We start from the raw sequence: 16,949 nt of genomic DNA, 5'->3' as shown, positions 1-16,949 counted from the left end.
CAGTGGTATTGAGTGACATCACAGCACAGTGCTAAGGCTCCTGGGCCTGGACACAGCAGCGGCTGCAATATCTCAACGGAGAATACGTTTATATCTATGTGTGTGTGTGCGCATATATATATATATATATATATATATATATATATATATATATATATATTTCTCCGCCGAAATCACTTTTAAACCCATTTCCACCTTTTTTTCCCTTCTCTTCCTCTTACTTTTTTTTCACGTTTTTTTACGTTTTTCTCCTTTTCGCCTCTTTTCTGGGCGTATTATTCTTCTTTTTCTTCTTTTTTTTCGTCTAATGCATACCCCATCAGTGCAGCAATGCTTATTCAATACCGCCAGCAGATGGAGACACTGGGGGATAATTTTCTAAGGATTTATACTGATTTTTCCTGTCTGAATTTGTCGCACAGAAAGTTGCAGGCCAAATATGTGTGACATTTCTGCGACTTTAGCTTCTAGAGCATTTTTACAACATTATACATAGGTGCTGAATACATAAAAAGCGACTGTTCAGCGACAGACAAGTCGCATCGGCTGAAAGTAGGCCAGAATGTCAGTCCATGTTGGAGCAGGTTTAGATACAGTCTAAAGCATAGATCTCAAAGTCTGTGCACAGAATTTAGCAAGGGCCTCGCACCTTCTGATGCATCAGGTAGGTGCACAATAGCATAGCCTAACCCTCTGTACTTTGGTCTATATTGATGCGGGACATAGACAGCCAGCTGATGACCAATCCATTAGTGCAATGGATGGCTGGAAGCATTTGTCTTTGCCTTTGCAATACCACAGAAGCAATGCATGGTCAATGTACAGCAATGACACACCTGTGTGAACAGCCAGGAGACCCCCCCCCCCCCCCCCCCCCCATGTTATGTTACATAGTTACATAGTTAGTACGGTCGAAAAAAGACATATGTCCATCACGTTCAACCAGGGAATTAAGGGGTAGGGGTGTGGCGCGATATTGGGGAAGGGATGAGATTTTATATTTCTTCATAAGCATTAATCTTATTTTGTCAATTAGGAACATTCAGCACCCACCCGCTATCAAGGCAGCTGCCTATCATGTCATGCCCTACCTGCACAGGTGTGCTGGCTACTCAAATGATCCAATTAAGGAGGCCATTTAGTCAGCAGCAGCAGAAGTCCTGTGCCTGGACGCTCCAACAGGGGCCAGACACAAGCAGAAGCAGAAGCAGCAGAAGCAGCAGCAGCACCACCTTTTGTTTTTTGGCTGCAGCAGCAGCAAGGCCCACAGGGCTGGCTAGCTGGCTAGCCAGCAAGCAGGTAGCAATGAAAGTAGGAATCTTTCTTTTTAACCCTGTAAGGGGGTGGTGCACTGTACCCGAAGATACTGCCATATCGGGTCAATGCATAGGGCGACGGAAGCAAGCTTCGAAATCGGCCCCCGTTCTCAAAAATCCATTTAATATATGGTCCCCAGATAGGGGACGTATCAGATATTAAACTGATAAGAACAGATACTACACTTGATCTTAGCCAAAAGGCCGAGAAGCGATAACCGTGAAAGGGGCGGGCCCAACAAGGTCCCCTTCATGGGCACTATCACTGCTTGCTGTCAGGGAGGCTGCCAGACAATTTTCCATGCACACTCTGGGCTGGGGGGCAGTCAACCACCAGTACACACAGCAGAACCTAAACCCATACCATTATTGCTAAGCAGCAAGACAGGGGCCCATTGCACTCCCACGGGGCCTTTTTAAATGCAATCCATAACCCGGATTTGCCAGGAACCCTTCTTACTCCTCCTACTTGCATGTGACACTGGGCTTAGGATCTGCATAGGAAACACACACACAAGCACACACCTACCTTTGTTGCCTGCAGATGCCTCCTTGGCTGTCCCCAAACGGTATCAAACCAACACCCACGGGAAGCTGTAAGCATAGAGGACATGCCTGCACCCCATTGGACTTACCTGTGTGGGTTAAATCCGGGTTATTTGACAACCTATGGCGGTGATGGTTCTGCTCAGGCAGAGCAGTGCTGATGCTCCTCATAAAGCTGTCGCTGCTGTGAAGGTTCTAGGTGACATCACAAATCCCTTTGGTTACATACACAACAAAGCTGGGTTGTTGTTGTTTACACTCTGCAAGGCCTGTGGAAGTGAGTGACATCATAGCACTGTAGTTCTGAGGGTTCAAGATGGATGCAACAATCTCCTGTTGCTTCTATGAAGGCCGTAATAGACGACATCACCAAACAGCTCCATAGTCACATACACAGCAAAGGAGAGATGTTGTTTACACCTAGTGATGTCAGTGGTATTGAGTGACATCACAGCACAGTGCTAAGGCTCCTGGGCCTGGACACAGCAGCGGCTGCAATATCTCAACGGAGAATACGTTTATATCTATGTGTGTGTGTGCGCATATATATATATATATATATATATATATATATATATATATATTTCTCCGCCGAAATCACTTTTAAACCCATTTCCACCTTTTTTTCCCTTCTCTTCCTCTTACTTTTTTTTCACGTTTTTTTACGTTTTTCTCCTTTTCGCCTCTTTTCTGGGCGTATTATTCTTCTTTTTCTTCTTTTTTTTCGTCTAATGCATACCCCATCAGTGCAGCAATGCTTATTCAATACCGCCAGCAGATGGAGACACTGGGGGATAATTTTCTAAGGATTTATACTGATTTTTCCTGTCTGAATTTGTCGCACAGAAAGTTGCAGGCCAAATATGTGTGACATTTCTGCGACTTTAGTTTCTAGAGCATTTTTACAACATTATACATAGGTGCTGAATACATAAAAAGCGACTGTTCAGCGACAGACAAGTCGCATCGGCTGAAAGTAGGCCAGAATGTCAGTCCATGTTGGAGCAGGTTTAGATACAGTCTAAAGCATAGATCTCAAAGTCTGTGCACAGAATTTAGCAAGGGCCTCGCACCTTCTGATGCATCAGGTAGGTGCACAATAGCATAGCCTAACCCTCTGTACTTTGGTCTATATTGATGCGGGACATAGACAGCCAGCTGATGACCAATCCATTAGTGCAATGGATGGCTGGAAGCATTTGTCTTTGCCTTTGCAATACCACAGAAGCAATGCATGGTCAATGTACAGCAATGACACACCTGTGTGAACAGCCAGGAGACCCCCCCCCCCCCCCCCCATGTTATGTTACATAGTTACATAGTTAGTACGGTCGAAAAAAGACATATGTCCATCACGTTCAACCAGGGAATTAAGGGGTAGGGGTGTGGCGCGATATTGGGGAAGGGATGAGATTTTATATTTCTTCATAAGCATTAATCTTATTTTGTCAATTAGGAACATTCAGCACCCACCCGCTATCAAGGCAGCTGCCTATCATGTCATGCCCTACCTGCACAGGTGTGCTGGCTACTCAAATGATCCAATTAAGGAGGCCATTTAGTCAGCAGCAGCAGAAGTCCTGTGCCTGGACGCTCCAACAGGGGCCAGACACAAGCAGAAGCAGAAGCAGCAGAAGCAGCAGCAGCACCACCTTTTGTTTTTTGGCTGCAGCAGCAGCAAGGCCCACAGGGCTGGCTAGCTGGCTAGCCAGCAAGCAGGTAGCAATGAAAGTAGGAATCTTTCTTTTTAACCCTGTAAGGGGGTGGTGCACTGTACCCGAAGATACTGCCATATCGGGTCAATGCATAGGGCGACGGAAGCAAGCTTCGAAATCGGCCCCCGTTCTCAAAAATCCATTTAATATATGGTCCCCAGATAGGGGACGTATCAGATATTAAACTGATAAGAACAGATACTACACTTGATCTTAGCCAAAAGGCCGAGAAGCGATAACCGTGAAAGGGGCGGGCCCAACAAGGTCCCCTTCATGGGCACTATCACTGCTTGCTGTCAGGGAGGCTGCCAGACAATTTTCCATGCACACTCTGGGCTGGGGGGCAGTCAACCACCAGTACACACAGCAGAACCTAAACCCATACCATTATTGCTAAGCAGCAAGACAGGGGCCCATTGCACTCCCACGGGGCCTTTTTAAATGCAATCCATAACCCGGATTTGCCAGGAACCCTTCTTACTCCTCCTACTTGCATGTGACACTGGGCTTAGGATCTGCATAGGAAACACACACACAAGCACACACCTACCTTTGTTGCCTGCAGATGCCTCCTTGGCTGTCCCCAAACGGTATCAAACCAACACCCACGGGAAGCTGTAAGCATAGAGGACATGCCTGCACCCCATTGGACTTACCTGTGTGGGTTAAATCCGGGTTATTTGACAACCTATGGCGGTGATGGTTCTGCTCAGGCAGAGCAGTGCTGATGCTCCTCATAAAGCTGTCGCTGCTGTGAAGGTTCTAGGTGACATCACAAATCCCTTTGGTTACATACACAACAAAGCTGGGTTGTTGTTGTTTACACTCTGCAAGGCCTGTGGAAGTGAGTGACATCATAGCACTGTAGTTCTGAGGGTTCAAGATGGATGCAACAATCTCCTGTTGCTTCTATGAAGGCCGTAATAGACGACATCACCAAACAGCTCCATAGTCACATACACAGCAAAGGAGAGATGTTGTTTACACCTAGTGATGTCAGTGGTATTGAGTGACATCACAGCACAGTGCTAAGGCTCCTGGGCCTGGACACAGCAGCGGCTGCAATATCTCAACGGAGAATACGTTTATATCTATGTGTGTGTGTGCGCATATATATATATATATATATATATATATATATATATATATATATTTCTCCGCCGAAATCACTTTTAAACCCATTTCCACCTTTTTTTCCCTTCTCTTCCTCTTACTTTTTTTTCACGTTTTTTTACGTTTTTCTCCTTTTCGCCTCTTTTCTGGGCGTATTATTCTTCTTTTTCTTCTTTTTTTTCGTCTAATGCATACCCCATCAGTGCAGCAATGCTTATTCAATACCGCCAGCAGATGGAGACACTGGGGGATAATTTTCTAAGGATTTATACTGATTTTTCCTGTCTGAATTTGTCGCACAGAAAGTTGCAGGCCAAATATGTGTGACATTTCTGCGACTTTAGCTTCTAGAGCATTTTTACAACATTATACATAGGTGCTGAATACATAAAAAGCGACTGTTCAGCGACAGACAAGTCGCATCGGCTGAAAGTAGGCCAGAATGTCAGTCCATGTTGGAGCAGGTTTAGATACAGTCTAAAGCATAGATCTCAAAGTCTGTGCACAGAATTTAGCAAGGGCCTCGCACCTTCTGATGCATCAGGTAGGTGCACAATAGCATAGCCTAACCCTCTGTACTTTGGTCTATATTGATGCGGGACATAGACAGCCAGCTGATGACCAATCCATTAGTGCAATGGATGGCTGGAAGCATTTGTCTTTGCCTTTGCAATACCACAGAAGCAATGCATGGTCAATGTACAGCAATGACACACCTGTGTGAACAGCCAGGAGACCCCCCCCCCCCCCCCATGTTATGTTACATAGTTACATAGTTAGTACGGTCGAAAAAAGACATATGTCCATCACGTTCAACCAGGGAATTAAGGGGTAGGGGTGTGGCGCGATATTGGGGAAGGGATGAGATTTTATATTTCTTCATAAGCATTAATCTTATTTTGTCAATTAGGAACATTCAGCACCCACCCGCTATCAAGGCAGCTGCCTATCATGTCATGCCCTACCTGCACAGGTGTGCTGGCTACTCAAATGATCCAATTAAGGAGGCCATTTAGTCAGCAGCAGCAGAAGTCCTGTGCCTGGACGCTCCAACAGGGGCCAGACACAAGCAGAAGCAGCAGAAGCAGCAGCAGCACCACCTTTTGTTTTTTGGCTGCAGCAGCAGCAAGGCCCACAGGGCTGGCTAGCTGGCTAGCAAGCAAGCAGGTAGCAATGAAAGTAGGAATCTTTCTTTTTAACCCTGTAAGGGGGTGGTGCACTGTACCCGAAGATACTGCCATATCGGGTCAATGCATAGGGCGACGGAAGCAAGCTTCGAAATCGGCCCCCGTTCTCAAAAATCCATTTAATATATGGTCCCCAGATAGGGGACGTATCAGATATTAAACTGATAAGAACAGATACTACACTTGATCTTAGCCAAAAGGCCGAGAAGCGATAACCGTGAAAGGGGCGGGCCCAACAAGGTCCCCTTCATGGGCACTATCACTGCTTGCTGTCAGGGAGGCTGCCAGACAATTTTCCATGCACACTCTGGGCTGGGGGGCAGTCAACCACCAGTACACACAGCAGAACCTAAACCCATACCATTATTGCTAAGCAGCAAGACAGGGGCCCATTGCACTCCCACGGGGCCTTTTTAAATGCAATCCATAACCCGGATTTGCCAGGAACCCTTCTTACTCCTCCTACTTGCATGTGACACTGGGCTTAGGATCTGCATAGGAAACACACACACAAGCACACACCTACCTTTGTTGCCTGCAGATGCCTCCTTGGCTGTCCCCAAACGGTATCAAACCAACACCCACGGGAAGCTGTAAGCATAGAGGACATGCCTGCACCCCATTGGACTTACCTGTGTGGGTTAAATCCGGGTTATTTGACAACCTATGGCGGTGATGGTTCTGCTCAGGCAGAGCAGTGCTGATGCTCCTCATAAAGCTGTCGCTGCTGTGAAGGTTCTAGGTGACATCACAAATCCCTTTGGTTACATACACAACAAAGCTGGGTTGTTGTTGTTTACACTCTGCAAGGCCTGTGGAAGTGAGTGACATCATAGCACTGTAGTTCTGAGGGTTCAAGATGGATGCAACAATCTCCTGTTGCTTCTATGAAGGCCGTAATAGACGACATCACCAAACAGCTCCATAGTCACATACACAGCAAAGGAGAGATGTTGTTTACACCTAGTGATGTCAGTGGTATTGAGTGACATCACAGCACAGTGCTAAGGCTCCTGGGCCTGGACACAGCAGCGGCTGCAATATCTCAACGGAGAATACGTTTATATCTATGTGTGTGTGTGCGCATATATATATATATATATATATATATATATATATATATATATATTTCTCCGCCGAAATCACTTTTAAACCCATTTCCACCTTTTTTTCCCTTCTCTTCCTCTTACTTTTTTTTCACGTTTTTTTACGTTTTTCTCCTTTTCGCCTCTTTTCTGGGCGTATTATTCTTCTTTTTCTTCTTTTTTTTCGTCTAATGCATACCCCATCAGTGCAGCAATGCTTATTCAATACCGCCAGCAGATGGAGACACTGGGGGATAATTTTCTAAGGATTTATACTGATTTTTCCTGTCTGAATTTGTCGCACAGAAAGTTGCAGGCCAAATATGTGTGACATTTCTGCGACTTTAGCTTCTAGAGCATTTTTACAACATTATACATAGGTGCTGAATACATAAAAAGCGACTGTTCAGCGACAGACAAGTCGCATCGGCTGAAAGTAGGCCAGAATGTCAGTCCATGTTGGAGCAGGTTTAGATACAGTCTAAAGCATAGATCTCAAAGTCTGTGCACAGAATTTAGCAAGGGCCTCGCACCTTCTGATGCATCAGGTAGGTGCACAATAGCATAGCCTAACCCTCTGTACTTTGGTCTATATTGATGCGGGACATAGACAGCCAGCTGATGACCAATCCATTAGTGCAATGGATGGCTGGAAGCATTTGTCTTTGCCTTTGCAATACCACAGAAGCAATGCATGGTCAATGTACAGCAATGACACACCTGTGTGAACAGCCAGGAGACCCCCCCCCCCCCCCACCCCATGTTATGTTACATAGTTACATAGTTAGTACGGTCGAAAAAAGACATATGTCCATCACGTTCAACCAGGGAATTAAGGGGTAGGGGTGTGGCGCGATATTGGGGAAGGGATGAGATTTTATATTTCTTCATAAGCATTAATCTTATTTTGTCAATTAGGAACATTCAGCACCCACCCGCTATCAAGGCAGCTGCCTATCATGTCATGCCCTACCTGCACAGGTGTGCTGGCTACTCAAATGATCCAATTAAGGAGGCCATTTAGTCAGCAGCAGCAGAAGTCCTGTGCCCTGGACGCTCGCCCAACAGGGGCCAGACACAAGCAGAAGCAGAAGCAGCAGAAGCAGCAGCAGCACCACCTTTTGTTTTTTGGCTGCAGCAGCAGCAAGGCCCACAGGGCTGGCTAGCTGGCTAGCCAGCAAGCAGGTAGCAATGAAAGTAGGAATCTTTCTTTTTAACCCTGTAAGGGGGGTGGTGCACTGTACCCGAAGATACTGCCATATCGGGTCAATGCATAGGGGCGACGGAAGGCAAGCTTCGAAATCGGCCCCCGTTCTCAAAAATCCATTTAATATATGGTCCCCAGATAGGGGACGTATCAGATATTAAACTGATAAGAACAGATACTACACTTGATCTTAGCCAAAAGGCCGAGAAGCGATAACCGTGAAAGGGGCGGGCCCAACAAGGTCCCTTCATGGGCACTATCACTGCTTGCTGTCAGGGAGGCTGCCAGACAATTTTCCATGCACACTCTGGGCTGGGGGGCAGTCAACCACCAGTACACACAGCAGAACCTAAACCCATACCATTATTGCTAAGCAGCAAGACAGGGGCCCATTGCACTCCCACGGGGCCTTTTTAAATGCAATCCATAACCCGGATTTGCCAGGAACCCTTCTTACTCCTCCTACTTGCATGTGACACTGGGCTTAGGATCTGCATAGGAAACACACACACAAGCACACACCTACCTTTGTTGCCTGCAGATGCCTCCTTGGCTGTCCCCAAACGGTATCAAACCAACACCCACGGGAAGCTGTAAGCATAGAGGACATGCCTGCACCCCATTGGACTTACCTGTGTGGGTTAAATCCGGGTTATTTGACAACCTATGGCGGTGATGGTTCTGCTCAGGCAGAGCAGTGCTGATGCTCCTCATAAAGCTGTCGCTGCTGTGAAGGTTCTAGGTGACATCACAAATCCCTTTGGTTACATACACAACAAAGCTGGGTTGTTGTTGTTTACACTCTGCAAGGCCTGTGGAAGTGAGTGACATCATAGCACTGTAGTTCTGAGGGTTCAAGATGGATGCAACAATCTCCTGTTGCTTCTATGAAGGCCGTAATAGACGACATCACCAAACAGCTCCATAGTCACATACACAGCAAAGGAGAGATGTTGTTTACACCTAGTGATGTCAGTGGTATTGAGTGACATCACAGCACAGTGCTAAGGCTCCTGGGCCTGGACACAGCAGCGGCTGCAATATCTCAACGGAGAATACGTTTATATCTATGTGTGTGTGTGCGCATATATATATATATATATATATATATATATATATATATATATATATATATATTTCTCCGCCGAAATCACTTTTAAACCCATTTCCACCTTTTTTTCCCTTCTCTTCCTCTTACTTTTTTTTCACGTTTTTTTACGTTTTTCTCCTTTTCGCCTCTTTTCTGGGCGTATTATTCTTCTTTTTCTTCTTTTTTTTCGTCTAATGCATACCCCATCAGTGCAGCAATGCTTATTCAATACCGCCAGCAGATGGAGACACTGGGGGATAATTTTCTAAGGATTTATACTGATTTTTCCTGTCTGAATTTGTCGCACAGAAAGTTGCAGGCCAAATATGTGTGACATTTCTGCGACTTTAGCTTCTAGAGCATTTTTACAACATTATACATAGGTGCTGAATACATAAAAAGCGACTGTTCAGCGACAGACAAGTCGCATCGGCTGAAAGTAGGCCAGAATGTCAGTCCATGTTGGAGCAGGTTTAGATACAGTCTAAAGCATAGATCTCAAAGTCTGTGCACAGAATTTAGCAAGGGCCCTCGCACCTTCTGATGCATCAGGTAGGTGCACAATAGCATAGCCTAACCCTCTGTACTTTGGTCTATATTGATGCGGGACATAGACAGCCAGCTGATGACCAATCCATTAGTGCAATGGATGGCTGGAAGCATTTGTCTTTGCCTTTGCAACAATACCACAGAAGCAATGCATGGTCAATGTACAGCAATGACACACCTGTGTGAACAGCCAGGAGACCCCCCCCCCCCCCCATGTTATGTTACATAGTTACATAGTTAGTACGGTCGAAAAAAGACATATGTCCATCACGTTCAACCAGGGAATTAAGGGGTAGGGGTGTGGCGCGATATTGGGGAAGGGATGAGATTTTATATTTCTTCATAAGCATTAATCTTATTTTGTCAATTAGGAACATTCAGCACCCACCCGCTATCAAGGCAGCTGCCTATCATGTCATGCCCTACCTGCACAGGTGTGCTGGCTACTCAAATGATCCAATTAAGGAGGCCATTTAGTCAGCAGCAGCAGAAGTCCTGTGCCTGGACGCTCCAACAGGGGCCAGACACAAGCAGAAGCAGAAGCAGCAGAAGCAGCAGCAGCACCACCTTTTGTTTTTTGGCTGCAGCAGCAGCAAGGCCCACAGGGCTGGCTAGCTGGCTAGCCAGCAAGCAGGTAGCAATGAAAGTAGGAATCTTTCTTTTTAACCCTGTAAGGGGGTGGTGCACTGTACCCGAAGATACTGCCATATCGGGTCAATGCATAGGGCGACGGAAGCAAGCTTCGAAATCGGCCCCCGTTCTCAAAAATCCATTTAATATATGGTCCCCAGATAGGGGACGTATCAGATATTAAACTGATAAGAACAGATACTACACTTGATCTTAGCCAAAAGGCCGAGAAGCGATAACCGTGAAAGGGGCGGGCCCAACAAGGTCCCCTTCATGGGCACTATCACTGCTTGCTGTCAGGGAGGCTGCCAGACAATTTTCCATGCACACTCTGGGCTGGGGGGCAGTCAACCACCAGTACACACAGCAGAACCTAAACCCATACCATTATTGCTAAGCAGCAAGACAGGGGCCCATTGCACTCCCACGGGGCCTTTTTAAATGCAATCCATAACCCGGATTTGCCAGGAACCCTTCTTACTCCTCCTACTTGCATGTGACACTGGGCTTAGGATCTGCATAGGAAACACACACACAAGCACACACCTACCTTTGTTGCCTGCAGATGCCTCCTTGGCTGTCCCCAAACGGTATCAAACCAACACCCACGGGAAGCTGTAAGCATAGAGGACATGCCTGCACCCCATTGGACTTACCTGTGTGGGTTAAATCCGGGTTATTTGACAACCTATGGCGGTGATGGTTCTGCTCAGGCAGAGCAGTGCTGATGCTCCTCATAAAGCTGTCGCTGCTGTGAAGGTTCTAGGTGACATCACAAATCCCTTTGGTTACATACACAACAAAGCTGGGTTGTTGTTGTTTACACTCTGCAAGGCCTGTGGAAGTGAGTGACATCATAGCACTGTAGTTCTGAGGGTTCAAGATGGATGCAACAATCTCCTGTTGCTTCTATGAAGGCCGTAATAGACGACATCACCAAACAGCTCCATAGTCACATACACAGCAAAGGAGAGATGTTGTTTACACCTAGTGATGTCAGTGGTATTGAGTGACATCACAGCACAGTGCTAAGGCTCCTGGGCCTGGACACAGCAGCGGCTGCAATATCTCAACGGAGAATACGTTTATATCTATGTGTGTGTGTGCGCATATATATATATATATATATATATATATATATATATATATATATATTTCTCCGCCGAAATCACTTTTAAACCCATTTCCACCTTTTTTTCCCTTCTCTTCCTCTTACTTTTTTTTCACGTTTTTTTACGTTTTTCTCCTTTTCGCCTCTTTTCTGGGCGTATTATTCTTCTTTTTCTTCTTTTTTTTCGTCTAATGCATACCCCATCAGTGCAGCAATGCTTATTCAATACCGCCAGCAGATGGAGACACTGGGGGATAATTTTCTAAGGATTTATACTGATTTTTCCTGTCTGAATTTGTCGCACAGAAAGTTGCAGGCCAAATATGTGTGACATTTCTGCGACTTTAGCTTCTAGAGCATTTTTACAACATTATACATAGGTGCTGAATACATAAAAAGCGACTGTTCAGCGACAGACAAGTCGCATCGGCTGAAAGTAGGCCAGAATGTCAGTCCATGTTGGAGCAGGTTTAGATACAGTCTAAAGCATAGATCTCAAAGTCTGTGCACAGAATTTAGCAAGGGCCTCGCACCTTCTGATGCATCAGGTAGGTGCACAATAGCATAGCCTAACCCTCTGTACTTTGGTCTATATTGATGCGGGACATAGACAGCCAGCTGATGACCAATCCATTAGTGCAATGGATGGCTGGAAGCATTTGTCTTTGCCTTTGCAATACCACAGAAGCAATGCATGGTCAATGTACAGCAATGACACACCTGTGTGAACAGCCAGGAGACCCCCCCCCCCCCATGTTATGTTACATAGTTACATAGTTAGTACGGTCGAAAAAAGACATATGTCCATCACGTTCAACCAGGGAATTAAGGGGTAGGGGTGTGGCGCGATATTGGGGAAGGGATGAGATTTTATATTTCTTCATAAGCATTAATCTTATTTTGTCAATTAGGAACATTCAGCACCCACCCGCTATCAAGGCAGCTGCCTATCATGTCATGCCCTACCTGCACAGGTGTGCTGGCTACTCAAATGATCCAATTAAGGAGGCCATTTAGTCAGCAGCAGCAGAAGTCCTGTGCCTGGACGCTCCAACAGGGGCCAGACACAAGCAGAAGCAGAAGCAGCAGAAGCAGCAGCAGCACCACCTTTTGTTTTTTGGCTGCAGCAGCAGCAAGGCCCACAGGGCTGGCTAGCTGGCTAGCCAGCAAGCAGGTAGCAATGAAAGTAGGAATCTTTCTTTTTAACCCTGTAAGGGGGTGGTGCACTGTACCCGAAGATACTGCCATATCGGGTCAATGCATAGGGCGACGGAAGCAAGCTTCGAAATCGGCCCCCGTTCTCAAAAATCCATTTAATATATGGTCCCCAGATAGGGGACGTATCAGATATTAAACTGATAAGAACAGATACTACACTTGATCTTAGCCAAAAGGCCGAGAAGCGATAACCGTGAAAGGGGCGGGCCCAACAAGGTCCCCTTCATGGGCACTATCACTGCTTGCTGTCAGGGAGGCTGCCAGACAATTTTCCATGCACACTCTGGGCTGGGGGGCAGTCAACCACCAGTACACACAGCAGAACCTAAACCCATACCATTATTGCTAAGCAGCAAGACAGGGGCCCATTGCACTCCCACGGGGCCTTTTTAAATGCAATCCATAACCCGGATTTGCCAGGAACCCTTCTTACTCCTCCTACTTGCATGTGACACTGGGCTTAGGATCTGCATAGGAAACACACACACAAGCACACACCTACCTTTGTTGCCTGCAGATGCCTCCTTGGCTGTCCCCAAACGGTATCAAACCAACACCCACGGGAAGCTGTAAGCATAGAGGACATGCCTGCACCCCATTGGACTTACCTGTGTGGGTTAAATCCGGGTTATTTGACAACCTATGGCGGTGATGGTTCTGCTCAGGCAGAGCAGTGCTGATGCTCCTCATAAAGCTGTCGCTGCTGTGAAGGTTCTAGGTGACATCACAAATCCCTTTGGTTACATACACAACAAAGCTGGGTTGTTGTTGTTTACACTCTGCAAGGCCTGTGGAAGTGAGTGACATCATAGCACTGTAGTTCTGAGGGTTCAAGATGGATGCAACAATCTCCTGTTGCTTCTATGAAGGCCGTAATAGACGACATCACCAAACAGCTCCATAGTCACATACACAGCAAAGGAGAGATGTTGTTTACACCTAGTGATGTCAGTGGTATTGAGTGACATCACAGCACAGTGCTAAGGCTCCTGGGCCTGGACACAGCAGCGGCTGCAATATCTCAACGGAGAATACGTTTATATCTATGTGTGTGTGTGCGCATATATATATATATATATATATATATATATATATATATATATATTTCTCCGCCGAAATCACTTTTAAACCCATTTCCACCTTTTTTTCCCTTCTCTTCCTCTTACTTTTTTTTCACGTTTTTTTACGTTTTTCTCCTTTTCGCCTCTTTTCTGGGCGTATTATTCTTCTTTTTCTTCTTTTTTTTCGTCTAATGCATACCCCATCAGTGCAGCAATGCTTATTCAATACCGCCAGCAGATGGAGACACTGGGGGATAATTTTCTAAGGATTTATACTGATTTTTCCTGTCTGAATTTGTCGCACAGAAAGTTGCAGGCCAAATATGTGTGACATTTCTGCGACTTTAGCTTCTAGAGCATTTTTACAACATTATACATAGGTGCTGAATACATAAAAAGCGACTGTTCAGCGACAGACAAGTCGCATCGGCTGAAAGTAGGCCAGAATGTCAGTCCATGTTGGAGCAGGTTTAGATACAGTCTAAAGCATAGATCTCAAAGTCTGTGCACAGAATTTAGCAAGGGCCTCGCACCTTCTGATGCATCAGGTAGGTGCACAATAGCATAGCCTAACCCTCTGTACTTTGGTCTATATTGATGCGGGACATAGACAGCCAGCTGATGACCAATCCATTAGTGCAATGGATGGCTGGAAGCATTTGTCTTTGCCTTTGCAATACCACAGAAGCAATGCATGGTCAATGTACAGCAATGACACACCTGTGTGAACAGCCAGGAGACCCCCCCCCCCCCCCCCCCATGTTATGTTACATAGTTACATAGTTAGTACGGTCGAAAAAAGACATATGTCCATCACGTTCAACCAGGGAATTAAGGGGTAGGGGTGTGGCGCGATATTGGGGAAGGGATGAGATTTTATATTTCTTCATAAGCATTAATCTTATTTTGTCAATTAGGAACATTCAGCACCCACCCGCTATCAAGGCAGCTGCCTATCATGTCATGCCCTACCTGCACAGGTGTGCTGGCTACTCAAATGATCCAATTAAGGAGGCCATTTAGTCAGCAGCAGCAGAAGTCCTGTGCCTGGACGCTCCAACAGGGGCCAGACACAAGCAGAAGCAGAAGCAGCAGAAGCAGCAGCAGCACCACCTTTTGTTTTTTGGCTGCAGCAGCAGCAAGGCCCACAGGGCTGGCTAGCTGGCTAGCCAGCAAGCAGGTAGCAATGAAAGTAGGAATCTTTCTTTTTAACCCTGTAAGGGGGTGGTGCACTGTACCCGAAGATACTGCCATATCAGGTCAATGCATAGGGCGACGGAAGCAAGCTTCGAAATCGGCCCCCTTTCTCAAAAATCCATTTAATATATGGTCCCCAGATAGGGGACGTATCAGATATTAAACTGATAAGAACAGATACTACACTTGATCTTAGCCAAAAGGCCGAGAAGCGATAACCGTGAAAGGGGCGGGCCCAACAAGGTCCCCTTCATGGGCACTATCACTGCTTGCTGTCAGGGAGGCTGCCAGACAATTTTCCATGCACACTCTGGGCTGGGGGGCAGTCAACCACCAGTACACACAGCAGAACCTAAACCCATACCATTATTGCTAAGCAGCAAGACAGGGGCCCATTGCACTCCCACGGGGCCTTTTTAAATGCAATCCATAACCCGGATTTGCCAGGAACCCTTCTTACTCCTCCTACTTGCATGTGACACTGGGCTTAGGATCTGCATAGGAAACACACACACAAGCACACACCTACCTTTGTTGCCTGCAGATGCCTCCTTGGCTGTCCCCAAACGGTATCAAACCAACACCCACGGGAAGCTGTAAGCATAGAGGACATGCCTGCACCCCATTGGACTTACCTGTGTGGGTTAAATCCGGGTTATTTGACAACCTATGGCGGTGATGGTTCTGCTCAGGCAGAGCAGTGCTGATGCTCCTCATAAAGCTGTCGCTGCTGTGAAGGTTCTAGGTGACATCACAAATCCCTTTGGTTACATACACAACAAAGCTGGGTTGTTGTTGTTTACACTCTGCAAGGCCTGTGGAAGTGAGTGACATCATAGCACTGTAGTTCTGAGGGTTCAAGATGGATGCAACAATCTCCTGTTGCTTCTATGAAGGCCGTAATAGACGACATCACCAAACAGCTCCATAGTCACATACACAGCAAAGGAGAGATGTTGTTTACACCTAGTGATGTCAGTGGTATTGAGTGACATCACAGCACAGTGCTAAGGCTCCTGGGCCTGGACACAGCAGCGGCTGCAATATCTCAACGGAGAATACGTTTATATCTATGTGTGTGTGTGCGCATATATATATATATATATATATATATATATATATATATATATATTTCTCCGCCGAAATCACTTTTAAACCCATTTCCACCTTTTTTTCCCTTCTCTTCCTCTTACTTTTTTTTCACGTTTTTTTACGTTTTTCTCCTTTTCGCCTCTTTTCTGGGCGTATTATTCTTCTTTTTCTTCTTTTTTTTCGTCTAATGCATACCCCATCAGTGCAGCAATGCTTATTCAATACCGCCAGCAGATGGAGACACTGGGGGATAATTTTCTAAGGATTTATACTGATTTTTCCTGTCTGAATTTGTCGCACAGAAAGTTGCAGGCCAAATATGTGTGACATTTCTGCGACTTTAGCTTCTAGAGCATTTTTACAACATTATACATAGGTGCTGAATACATAAAAAGCGACTGTTCAGCGACAGACAAGTCGCATCGGCTGAAAGTAGGCCAGAATGTCAGTCCATGTTGGAGCAGGTTTAGATACAGTCTAAAGCATAGATCTCAAAGTCTGTGCACAGAATTTAGCAAGGGCCTCGCACCTTCTGATGCATCAGGTAGGTGCACAATAGCATAGCCTAACCCTCTGTACTTTGGTCTATATTGATGCGGGACATAGACAGCCAGCTGATGACCAATCCATTAGTGCAATGGATGGCTGGAAGCATTTGTCTTTGCCTTTGCAATACCACAGAAGCAATGCATGGTCAATGTACAGCAATGACACACCTGTGTGAACAGCCAGGAGACCCCCCCCCCCCCCCCCCCCATGTTATGTTACATAGTTACATAGTTAGTACGGTCGAAAAAAGACATATGTCCATCACGTTCAACCAGGGAATTAA

At 46.0% G+C, this 16,949-nt stretch overlaps 7 non-coding genes across 7 annotated transcripts; all 7 read right to left on the bottom strand.

The window, feature by feature from the left end:
- Positions 1-1,341: 1,341 nt before the first annotated feature.
- Positions 1,342-1,532, bottom strand: LOC130345922 (U2 spliceosomal RNA). The gene has a single exon (XR_008884322.1). It is a non-coding gene; the product is annotated as a U2 spliceosomal RNA (small nuclear RNA).
- Positions 1,533-3,623: 2,091 nt separating this feature from the next.
- Positions 3,624-3,814, bottom strand: LOC130345921 (U2 spliceosomal RNA). The gene has a single exon (XR_008884321.1). It is a non-coding gene; the product is annotated as a U2 spliceosomal RNA (small nuclear RNA).
- Positions 3,815-5,899: 2,085 nt separating this feature from the next.
- LOC130345920 (U2 spliceosomal RNA) lies at positions 5,900-6,090 on the bottom strand. Its single transcript, XR_008884320.1, has one exon. It is a non-coding gene; the product is annotated as a U2 spliceosomal RNA (small nuclear RNA).
- A 2,100-nt stretch (positions 6,091-8,190) lies between these two features.
- On the bottom strand, positions 8,191-8,383 carry LOC130345924 (U2 spliceosomal RNA). The gene has a single exon (XR_008884324.1). It is a non-coding gene; the product is annotated as a U2 spliceosomal RNA (small nuclear RNA).
- A 2,101-nt stretch (positions 8,384-10,484) lies between these two features.
- LOC130345918 (U2 spliceosomal RNA) lies at positions 10,485-10,675 on the bottom strand. The gene has a single exon (XR_008884319.1). It is a non-coding gene; the product is annotated as a U2 spliceosomal RNA (small nuclear RNA).
- Positions 10,676-12,765: 2,090 nt separating this feature from the next.
- LOC130345917 (U2 spliceosomal RNA) lies at positions 12,766-12,956 on the bottom strand. The gene has a single exon (XR_008884318.1). It is a non-coding gene; the product is annotated as a U2 spliceosomal RNA (small nuclear RNA).
- A 2,094-nt stretch (positions 12,957-15,050) lies between these two features.
- LOC130345923 (U2 spliceosomal RNA) lies at positions 15,051-15,241 on the bottom strand. The gene has a single exon (XR_008884323.1). It is a non-coding gene; the product is annotated as a U2 spliceosomal RNA (small nuclear RNA).
- Positions 15,242-16,949: the final 1,708 nt, after the last annotated feature.

Source organism: Hyla sarda, unplaced genomic scaffold (genome assembly GCF_029499605.1).
Source record: "Hyla sarda isolate aHylSar1 unplaced genomic scaffold, aHylSar1.hap1 scaffold_768, whole genome shotgun sequence".
Classification (NCBI taxonomy): domain Eukaryota; kingdom Metazoa; phylum Chordata; class Amphibia; order Anura; family Hylidae; genus Hyla; species Hyla sarda.
Note: the sequence above shows the minus strand (reverse complement) of the source record. Positions and strands in the feature narration are given on the sequence as shown.